This window comes from Meleagris gallopavo, chromosome 2 (assembly GCF_905368555.1).
Source record: "Meleagris gallopavo chromosome 2, MGAL_WU_HG_1.1, whole genome shotgun sequence".
Lineage (NCBI taxonomy): Eukaryota > Metazoa > Chordata > Aves > Galliformes > Phasianidae > Meleagris > Meleagris gallopavo.
The window spans coordinates 81,994,230-82,006,762 of record NC_139405.1 but is presented as its reverse complement, the minus strand read 5'-3'; positions in this window follow the sequence as shown (position 1 = coordinate 82,006,762).

Sequence of the window (12,533 nt, the reverse complement as noted above, 5' to 3'; positions counted from 1 at the left end):
AAAATGTAAAAAAAAAATGTTAAATAAAAGAATGAATGTTCAATTACTAACCATGTCTTTCCCTTTTGCAACCAAGGTTAAGAAACTGCAACTTTAGCAGGTTTTCTTCCTTGTGAGTGTTCTCTTAAACCAGGTATATTGATCTGGATAAAAGCCAGATATAGACAAGTCCGTAAATTATCACATGTTCCCAAGCAGCAATAATTTAGAAATCTCTCTTACATTTAGAAAAAGAAATTACTTGGATAGAAATTTGTATCTAATAGCAAAGACACCATTAAAATACTGCAAATGCTGCAAGTCAGAAAATTAATAACCACCTGCCACACTGTATACAGATCCAAATGCTGTAGTCTAGCATGTTATTGCAAGTAGCAAAAAGGAGTTGGAATTACATTTTCTTCACTAAATTATATCTGTATTTATTATTATTTACTCTATCAGCACTAAATATATGTATAATATATTATATAAATAATATATTATGTATAAATAATATACAGTGTCCATATATTGGGATATATGGACACTGCGTCCATCATTACTTATTTGGTGGGATAACATGTTGATAACTGAAGGATGCCAAGTATTGTGAAATGGTGATCCATAGTATTTTTCTTCCTGGGTAAATATGGATTTCACTGAACTGCTGAAATTAAAGGATCCATAGTGCAGCAGTTGTTAGAACTAGGCTGGATAGAGAACAAAAAAATTCCCCTAGGTGCATTTCAGGGTTGTCTTATTTTTATGTTGTATCTCACAGGAGATCATGTAGGTGAAGTGCTCTCTCTATGATAGTTCAAAAGCAGTGGGTGCTCAATGGCATTGATCAACCCTTTCCTTGCCCTGGACTCTCTAACCAAGACAGGGGATTGCTGCCTGTGGCTCTTAGGCTACAAAGCATTTGAACAATCTGTGACAGCTTTGTGCTCAAGCTGCCAACAAAACTCATCTGCCATGCAGTAGAATATACCACGAGTTCTTGTAGGAAAGACCTAAGCCCTCTTTTCAGCTCTGTAGCAGTTGTCACAAGGGCATGCAGAATGTATGGGGCAACCTAGCAAAGCAGTGAAGTGGCACATCTATGCTATAGATAAATATGTACTCAGGACTAGCATGGGTATGAGTTTTCTCCAGTACTTCCTGAAAGTCATTTTTTGACCGTTGAGAATGATGATGGATGTCCAGGCAGAGTGGACACATGGCATTTAGGACAGGAAATGTTTTTATGTCTGCACTTTGCAGTGTAGGTATATCAAATGAATCCCATGAGCAATGAACCACCTTGACTTTTTACCCTTGAAGGCATACAGAAACCTTCAACAGATTCTGTACAAATTCAGTCAATATTATTTCTTATAACATTACCAATTACCCTACAGGTCATAAAAGATACTTGAAAGAATATTCAGCATTACACAATTCATCTGAGATTTTCACTTCTCTGGACTTCTGGAAGAGAAGTGGCAATGATATGCATTGAATACTGGATATTGAATACTGCTCCCTTGGGTGCCAGGGCTTGGCAGAGAGCAGTGAGGACAGGTTGCAGACAGAATGACTGTGGACTCCAGAGAGAGGAGAATCCATCCAGTAGGGAATCTGCTCATCTCCACACCAGTAGGAAAGAAGAAAGTAATGTTATTCTTTAAGCATTCAGGGTTCATATAAATTTTACACTCATCATTTAAGATAAGTAGAAATAACATAAAAAGCAACTTCTTTTCCCAAAGACTACAACTAAAAATGAAGAAAAAGATTGATGGTGTTGAATTTTTAACGTGTTTCAAACTCAGAGATCTGATATGGATAGGATGATTTCTTGACATTATGAAGGGAGCAGGGCCTCTGAGGAGTCTGTATGCAGCAGCTAAGGCTGCTCCCTGAGGCCATGGCTGGGAGAAGTGGGGGCACCCCAGGGCTGCAGAGGAAAGCTTGTCAACATGTCCTGTCCCAGTACCTCAGCCAGGAGCTGAACAGGCAGAGGAACGAAGACAGCCCCAGGTATTGAGCAACTCCGTGGGAACGGGGATAGGACAAGGCCAGGCTAGGATATAAGCCTATGGGTGGGCCTGGCTGTGCAGAGGCCACGGCTGAGCTGGGCAGAGCAGAGCTATGGAGAGCTGAAGCCTTGCGGGGACAGGTGATGACACTCCTGGGGGTGAAGTGGGGTCCTTGGCCAGGGGTAGAGCAAGGGCTGGCAGGACAGGGATAGTGTGACTCCATAAAGCCCTCACAGTCCTGTTTGTGACACATGAAGGAAAGTACCCACAAGGAATGGCTTGTCTAGGAGGGACTTTATTGTACTGACTCATTTTAGCATCATGGCAGTTTGTAGACTTTGTTGTTTAAAACCTGGAGAACAAGGAGGAGATTTAACTTCAGATACATTTCAATAAGCAGCTGTATGACGTGACTCAAAAGAGGTCGGGTGTTCTTGAAGAAAAACATGCAACTTCAGCATCTGGGAAAGATAGTGATGAGGCATATATTTTAGTAGCTAAAAGATTAATAGATTGAAACAGCAGAACCACAAGGATGATGAGATAAGGATATGGTAAACTTCAAAGAAACACATTATAGAGAGGGAAGAAGAGCACAAATAAGAGAGAAGTAAGAGAAAACAAAATTAATATGATCCCTAGAAAGTGATTTGTACTAGAGAATGGAGCTCTGGAGAAAGCATTTCTCACAGACAAGTGGACCACTTTGAGTTTAAGATGTCTGTGCTACCCAGATTGTAAAGAAGATTTCCCCTCAATGGAGAGAAGTATATTTTAGGATTGCTGTCTTAGAAAAGCATGTTCCACTGTATGTTCATGGCCATAAATTGCCAAAAAATAGTTTAGGGGACAAAAATGAAACTCTGAGGGATGATGAGAAAGATTAAAAGAAAAGCTAGGGGGTAGAAGGAGACTCAAGGGAACAGCCTGCAAAGCATGGGAAGACAGAACATCAGGGAACATAAAACTGTCTGGAGTTATAAAAGTCAAAAAAAAGAATAAAGCACTTGAAACCCAGCCAGGAAGATGTATTCATAATTTTTGCATTGCTCCTGCTGCAGTTGCTTGGTGAAGAAATACTAATTTCTAGCCAGAACAGTGCAGTTTACAATAGATGCATATATTTCAGAGAATATTCCTAGACATTTCACTGCTTGTCTCTTATTCTGTTCCCAAGTTAGTCTCCTCTATGTCCATATAATTCAATTCAAGTATTCCTGATTTTTCAATGTGTAAACATAGCTAGAATTTGGCCCAGGAATACATGCTTCAAAATAGCTTGTTAATATTGGATATGAAAGCCCCCTGAATAAAAATAAGATCTTTGGGTGTGTCTGCTCTGATCGTGTGCATCCCATCTGCTGCTTGCACAGCAAACACTGAAAGATTTGCTTGAGGAAAGATAAGGATAGTAGACAACTGAGTTTATCACAACTGGGTTTATCACAACTGGGTTTATTACCAGCAGGGCTTGGGCAGCCACGTATTCAATGAGCACATTAACTGTCAAAAGCACTGCACTGTGAGAGAAGCTCATGTGTACCAAAATTTTTCTCGCTGAAGACAGAGATATTTTAGAATTCGTGATGGTGTTCCCATGGAAACTTTCCCTACATCATGCACGTTTTCTTTGCTACAAGTCACATTCTATTTCTTCTTAAGTCATCATCATTATTATTATTAAGGTGGACAGTACTTGCTTTATGACTGCCTTGCAGCTGTACAGCTTGCGTACGCTCAAGACCATCCTTTAAGATACAGATTTAATTGGCCTAATTGTTAGGATTTGTTCTGTCATTTGCTTCCTCTTAAAGAATATTACAAAAAGATCCTCATGTGCTTTTCTTGCTGATGCAGACAGAATATATTAAGTAAAATGATCTTAAATAACATCTGATTTACTTTGTATGGGATACTCTCCTCTACTTTCGACTGCTCTGAAAGTAATGCCTCCTATTTTCTTATGTTGGCCCACAACATCAGAGGCGGATGTTGGTGGTAAGGCAGTAAAGGCTGAACCTTCCTAACAATATTCCATTCCATGTTGTTGCCATATGACAGATAGCAGCAGAGAGGCAGTGTGACAAACATGGCGCCTGACGTGCATATGAAGGAAAAGTGCGTCATTGAATTCCTCCATGGGGAAAAATGGCACTCATTGATATTCATTGATGCTTTCTGAACAGTGATGAAGACTAAACAGTAGATACTGGCTTGGTGAGGTGGTGGTGATGTGTTTCAGCAGTGGCAACAATGACCTGAAAGACAAGCTACGTTCCAGACAGATATGCAGATTTTTACATGCATAGCATGCAGGCTCTTGTTTATAGTTAGCAAAAATGCATAGCTAAGATGATTACTATGTTGAAAAATAGAGTTTTGTAGATGAGAGTTTGCTCTATCAAAAAGTGGTATTGTTACTGAGAATCATAGTTTACATGGAAAAAATAGAATGCATTACTTTTGGAGCAACCTATGTATATGTATGTAATATTCTCAAGTTCTACCCGATCTAATGAAGGCTAATTAATTGGAGTTTTAATAGTTAAACTCATTACAGGCAGAAAACATGTAACAATGTGCTATTTTGAGCAATAATATTCTAGATGTCAACATTTTCTCCTGGAATCTTCATTTTTCCAGATATTTGTTCCAGAAATTTTTAGCTGCTGGTCTTGGTCTGGATCTTTAGCCCAAAACAAAGAAGTTATGAATCTAAACAGAGAAAAGAAGTGTGCAAAAGTGTGTGTGTGAGAGAGAGAGGGTTAGAGAAAGACAGAGAGAGGTAGGGATTATAAGGACATATTTTTACTTTTAAATAGTAAGTACTTAGCCAGAAAATTGATTCTTAGCAAAATAGCCCTCACAGAGGAAAAGTATATCAATTTGCTGATGAGAAACAGTTTAGATCTGGCCAAGTTACAGCTTGCTGAAAATAATACTTGGTGCAAAAGCAATCTTTTCCTAAGAATGCTCACTTAATATTTTAAAAAACACTACACAAGTGCACAGCCAATATAATCACACATTTTCTCCAATTACTGTTTCTCAAACAACTCACTGAACCATGCAGCTTTTTGCTGCAGCATCTTAGTTCTTCTCAAGAAATTTTGTTTTTTTTTTTTTGTTTCTGTATAGCATATGAACAACATGGCATAGAATGGAAAAAATTGCTATATATTTATGCTTTAGGTATAGAAACTGAATATCAGTGTGTAGCTGTCCTACAGAGCTAATAGAGCAGATGAAGGTTTGATCAGGATTTATGCCCTTTCCTCCTGTTTCTGCAGGCAGATAACTTTGGAAGGATGAAAAATTATACCTACTCTTATTGATGATGGCCTATTGTTAAGTGTTTGCCTGGTTACAATTCCTTATCACTCACAACAGAGTGTGAGGAAATCTACAGAGAAGGTATAAAAAAGCACTGATTGGATAGATGCTGCTTTCCTTTCAGTAGGCTGGAAAGGGGGAAATTAAGCAATGAATTGTCTTCTTGTTCTTTCGTTATATTACAAGAATAGAAATCCTAACATACTTCCCTTTTACATGGACTTTTCAAACATTTTTATCGTGTACGCTCGTCTTTGTCCTGAAGACCTTTATCCTTCTTCTTATCCTTTTGTGAGCATAAAGTATGGTATCTCAGAGGTAGATCTATATAGTATACTGCATGTGGATGAAGATGCATCACTGCTTTGGTTAATGGCTGGCTTCTCTTCTTGTTTGCATCCTTTTTTTTAATATGTTAAGAAAAAGTCTTAATATGTTTTTGTTTTTCTTATCTAGCAGCTCGTGAGCATGATGCAGCTTTTGCTACAGGTTGTTCTTTTCACAGTGAGATGTCAGTCTCTTGCTGGATTGATAAAAGACGGTAGGCAAGCCTGTAATTTAATATTCAATACCACATTGACAATGCAGCCTGAATTCTAGGTAGTTTTATTTTGATGGAGTCAGTTGTGTAACTTCAGTGTTTCCTGAACACATTTTTGAAGCAATACAGAAATCATCATTGTGGAAGAAAAAAAAATATATTGAGTAAACTCCACTGTTAGAATGCATGTGTTATCAAAATTATCAGAGCAATAAGATCAGGACGACGAACATCTCTCCTTGCAGTATTTCATGCATTTCCATCTCTCCAATGTTAGTATCTTCAATCAGCTAGCTGAATTCTTAAAAGACAGTTTTCATTAGCAGAAAGGGAGAGTGACATATCCCATCTTCTTTTTAAAATTCTGATTTTATATGTATATATATGTTGTTTGGATAGAAAACAGGTGATTAAATGTAACTGTTCTGTAAGTAGAACCTCCTAAAGCAGTGACCAGACAGAAAACAACACCTTTGTGTCTGCAATAGATCATATCTTTTAAGTTACTTTATATTTCCTGAGCTGTTTCAGAGAAACATCCAAACATCCTATCTCTATTTCCTCAGGATATAATGTCTTCAGAGTACAAGACTTTGTCCTGTGTTAGGATGCACAAACATGGAAAATAAGACAAAGGCATGTAATACAAATGATTCCATTCCATAAATTTAACTTAACTCTACATTTAAATACTCAGCTTTATTGATAAATTAGCTCAGAGGCAGCTTGAACAAGCTAGCCTTAGTGTTACTCCAATTCCCACAATTAAAACTGTATTACGAGAAAGATTCATTAAAACAGAAATGTTATCTGAAGCCTCCTGCCTTCCTGCTGTGTTTGTACTCTAAATGGAGACCCGGGGGACAAAAGTCTGTGTTCTGTTTGAGGCCTTTTCCAAATATATAGTTCTATAGCTATGAATGAGTAAGCCTACAACAGACCATGGGTGAGAACAATGTCCAGGCAAGGGAAAAATATCCAGGAGTAAACAGGAATGATAGTTAGAGTAGTTTAACTTAATGACAGCAAGGAGGCACCTGAGCCATTTAACTTTTGTTAACTCCAATTAATCAGACTGCATTTTCAGCCATTCTTCAGCATGTTTAAAACTTGAGTTTTATTTTAAAATATCTTTTAACTGCCAATCCATTTTAGATCCCCCAAATCTGCCTATGTTTTCTGTACCTTTTTACATTCACTCCAGATCTAACTCCTTTCAGGCAATACAATAGATTGGGTTTGGATTGCAATATCTTCCACTAAATTCCACAAAAATAGTTTGCGCAGCCCCAGGCCCTTATCATCTATGCATGACCATCTGAGCTAATTTTAACTTGCAGCTCCTTGAATACTCCGCAAACCTATAGTTGCCATGGAAACCACTGCACCTCACCATGCACGTATAAAACTTCTATACGGAAAAGCAGACAGGGGAATAGTGCCTGTTTTCTGATTAACCAAATGAGAGCTTCATAATTTTATCTATCCAGAACATCAGTATTTATGCATTTCAGAAAAGGATACATCTGAACTTCACCTGCAATAGAATGCATGAAATGATGCTGGATGAACGTCCCATATAACATAAGGAAATACATGCTTTTCTATTGTTAGCCTAGGCAATACAGTAAGAACTTTGCTAATTTTTCATAAAAACTTAACAATCTTCATGTAAAAGTCATCTCGTCCACCCTTATCATGCTGAGGATAAGAGCTAAAATGGATAACGATGTCCATATGAACAGTGATCTCCAGCTGCAAACAGGCAGCTGGAAATGGCCTCAGTAATAAATGCTTCAATAAACTTTATAATACTTATCTGAAAAAAAAATCAGTTGAAATAAACAATGCACACAGAACCACATTAAGCATTAGTCAGTGGCCATAAATGTATGCTATTTTTGGTGTTTTTTCAGCAAGGGCATGCTAGAGATAAGCAAAAGCGACACACCACAGAAAAGGAGAAAAGAAACATGAGCCAAAAGAGATGCTCTTCCTGAAGTATCTTATCATCGGGTATAATTTGTATTTGTAACTACTTTTAGTGCATATTTATTCCTTCTGTATTGATGTGTCAGATGGTTAGGTCTTTCTTTTCTTTTAAACTTTCCCTTAGTATCGGAAAACATAAAATACATATTCTCAGCTTTTTTAAGGACAAAATATTGGTCAATCAGCAGATGTAAAGGCCACAAACGATGACCTATATGCTTCCCCTCTACTGGTGATAGCTAGTGTTTTTAATACTGTTTTTTCTTTTACCACTCTTCTGGACATGGGAGTTTTTGTAGCAGTTTAAATATGGATTAGAATTGAGGCATGCCTGAATTCTGTTCCTGGTATGGTTCTCTGGCTTTTTTGAAATGGTTCATTTAACTTATCTATGTTCAGATTCCAAATTTGTATAACTGGAATTCATGCTATTTATTTTCAGTGGGTATTTTTGGTTCAAATTAATTATACAGTGTTGTAAACAGACAAAGCCACATATAATTTATAGTATGCATGATTCTGATCCCCACTTACATAACTTTGTATGCTTATATATGAAGTTTAATCAGAATAGTTATAATTTTTAATATAAAATTTAAAAAAAATATGTATCTCTGCTGCAGAACTCATTAGAATCCTTTAAGAAGAAGACAGCCTCACCTCCATCCATGGAAAGGTGATGGAACAACTTGTTCTGGATGCCATCTCCAAGCAATTGGAAGAGAAGGTTATCAGGAGTAGTCAGCACAGATTCACCAAGGGGAAATCATGCTTGACTAACCTGATAGTCTTCTATGTCATCACTGGCTAGGTAGACGGGGGTAGAGCAGTGAATGTTGTGCACCTTGACTTCTGTAAGGCATTTGACTCTGTCTCCCACAGCATTCTTGTTATGAAATTTAGCAAATATGGAATAGATGAGTGGACAGTGAAGTGGATTGAAAACTGACTGACTCGTGCTCAGAGGGTTGTCATTAGTGGTGCAGAGTCTCATTGGAGGCCTGTAACTAGCGGTGGTCCCCAGGGGTTTGTTCTGGGTCTGGTCTTGTTCAACATCTTCATCAACAATCTGGATAAAGGGATAGAGTCCGCATTCAGCAAGTTTGCTGATGATACAAAGCTGAAAGGATTGGCTGACACACCTGAAGGTTGTGTTACCATTCAGCAAGACCTGGACAGGCTGGAGAGCTGGGCAGAGAGGAACCTGAGGAGGTTTAAGAAGGGGAAATGTAGAGTCTTACACCTGGAGAGGAATAACCGCATGCATCAGTACAGGTTAGGGGATGAGCTGCTGGAGAGAAGCTCTGCAGAGAAGGACCTGGGGGTCCTGGTGGACATCAGGTTGGCCATGAGCCAGCAGTGTGCCCTTGTGGCTAAGAAGGCAATGGTATCTGGGATGAATTAAAAAGAGCGTGGCCAGCAGGTCAAGGGAGGTGATCCTCCCCCTCTACTCTGTCCTGGTGGGGTCACATTTAGAGTAGTGTGTCCAGTTCTGGGTTCCCCAGTTATTATTATAAAATTAGGGATCTCCTAGAAGGAGTCCAGCAGATGGCCACAAAGATGATAAAGGGCCTGGAGCATCTCCCATATGAGGAAAGGGTGAATAAGCTAGGTCTATTCATCCTGGAGAACAGAAGACTGAGGGGGAATCTGATAAATGTTTATAAAAATCTAAAGGAAAGTGCTCTGGAGACAAATGGTTGAGGCCAAGCTCTTCTTAGTGGTGTGTAATGATAGGAAAAGGAGTATAGGCCTAAAACTTGACCATAGGGCATTCTGTACTAACATGCATAAGAATTTTTTCACAGTAATAGTCACGGAGCACTGGAACAGGTTGCCCAGAGCGGTTGCAGAGTATCCTTCTATAGAGATGAATATTCAAGACTTGTCTGGACGCCTACCTGTGCAACCTACTGTAGGGTACCTGCTTTAATAGGGCGGTTGGATTTGATGATCTCTTGAGGTCCCTTCCAACCCCTACAATTCTGTGATTCTGTGAAGAGATAGCATTAGAGACAGCTCGATCAATTTCAGTATCTTATCTCTTCCTGACAAAAGACTTCTTTATTGATTTCTTACCTATTAAACTCCACAGGGTCTTTCCAGAGGGGATGCTTACTAGCTTTTAACTAATAGCATTACATCACTTCCACTTTCTTTATCAGTAATAAAATGTAGCAAAACAAATCACCTGCAATTTAAAATCTGCTATGGAGTATTAAAATTCTTTGTTGCCTTCATATTGATGGGCAAAGCAGAAAATTCATCCAAATTTTTAGCAATTTTCATACACATCCCACCTGATTTGATAATGGGTTCACTATCCTGAAAGCATTTGGTATCCATCACATACTACTACGTTTTTACAGCTGGTTTTCAAACCATTGGTTACTGTTGACATTAAGCACAAGAAAAAGACCATCAATAGCGTCATCTTTCTTCCTTATGATATAAACCATTTTAATTTAATTTTACAAATGAAAATAACAACAGTAAAATAGTGCATCAGGGGAGTGAATTTTTATTTTAGTTTGACAGATGAAAACAACAGGGAAGATCAGACAGTGTATCAGTAGTAAATTCAACACAGTAGCTATGAGTCCTGACAACTTGTGTTGAGAGAATTGTAGTTTTCAAATTCATAACATGGTCATGTATGTTGTGAAGAGGTAGAATAATGCAGAGACAACACAAATGATTACTTCCTTGCTACAAGTTGTCAGGACTCCTGTCTCCCATGCTGAAGATGCTTACTTCCTGACTAGTCTGAAAGATTGTTAAAGTCAGAAAAAAAACACTGAATCATAGAATATCCCGTGTTGGAAGAGACCCTCAAGGATCATTGAGTCCAACTCCTGGCTCCACACAGGATCACCCAAAATCAAACCCAGTGTCTGAATTGTCCAAATGCTTCCTGAGACTTAGTATCTGGTGAACATAATGGTATGGGGACATTTTTCTTGTTCTTTTCTCATTTGACTGAACATCATGCAGGATCTGGATTCATGTTGCAAAAGGAAGGTGAAAGCTAAGTACACATGTATGTTTGATTCATAAGGATGAGTTTGAAAGAGGAGGTTCATACAATATTCACTCTGCCAAGACTATTTTAATAACTTTCCAAATCTTTTTAATTAATTATTGATATTCTTTCCCTGTATATGTATCTTTTGAACTCTCTAATGTCTGTGCAATTCTCTTTTTCAGAAAGAGCTGTGTGCCAAATACTATATAATATCTGCAACCACAGGATACCTGTCATTGGGCATCTAAACAAGCTCAGCATTTCAGCTTCTTTTTCCCTATTATTAAATCATTTACCCCCAGATCAAGCCTCTATAATATCTTAAAATTTTCATTTCCCAAGGAGGGAAAAAAAAAACATGTACCAACTTGATATTTTATATTCATAATCAGATCCCTCTACATGGATATTCTATTAAGTTTTCACACATATTTTCCACCATACCATTTAAAGTGTTATGGTCCATGAGGCACGAAGTACCCTTGAGTGCCCCAAGCCTAACCAGGAATATCAGCACCACTCTAAAACTGCTGTTAGACATATGTTTGTAACAGTGAAAACTGAAGTCATTGAGCCAATCTGTTAATGATATGGAAAAAAAAAGGAAAAAGGAAAAACTTGCAAAGCTTAAACACTTTTTACTGGTTACTGGGTGACATATCTTTTGGGGGGAAAAGAACAGAAAAAAAAAGTTTCGTGAAAATCTTAAACAATTTTTATGATAAAATATGGCATAAATTTCAGCACTGGATTACTCAGTTGAAAAAGATACTGAGTTTATTTGTTAAAAAGTTTGGTGATCTCTCAATAATACCTACCTCAAACAAAAGTCATCCTAACAAAACCACATCTCTGAGAAGGAAAAACACACTACAGTAATGCTCATGAAGCTTAGCTGTGCCTTCTCACAAGTGAATAAACTCTATGAACTGAAAAATAGTGACCTTGAGCAATAGTGAATTAGATAAATGAAGCAAAGAATTTGTACACTGCTTTTTGAAAGACAGGGCAATTCAATTTCAGCAGCTCATATTTTCTTCAGCCTGTATACCTGTTAAGTAGAGAGGAGAAGTTGTGGGATGGTAAGCGTGTTTACTGTTACTGCAAAAATAATTTTAGACATTCACTGTGATCTTTTTCATTAGCAAATAAATGACACACAGATCATTGAATTCTTCCCGCAGAAGCTATGTAGTGTTAGGTTAGCTTTAATCACAGGCATTTGTTCACATACCATTGTGTTATACTCCAGTGTGTCATACAGTCTCTCATGCTGAAAAAGGAGTATATTTTAATTCAGATTTTAAACTCATACATTTTTCTTTACTCCTTCTTTATAGTCTCACTGCTCAGCCTCACTCAGTTTCCTCAAGATTCTCCCCTTTTTTCTATCACATATTTTGTTCCTCCAGCCTCCATTCAGGACTTCACCTGGCACTGGGTCCGGGACCAAGGCAGTCCAGCCCAGCAGGCATTCCCAACTGTGGGTCACTAGATACATTCCACATGGAAATGGAAAAGAAGATCATGAAACTAGGAGGATGTTTCCATACAGTCCCACCACTTGTAGGATTTATTCTTTCCGCAGATCTCTTCTCTCTTGTCTATTTTGTCTGTAACAATTTCAGAAAATGTAGCA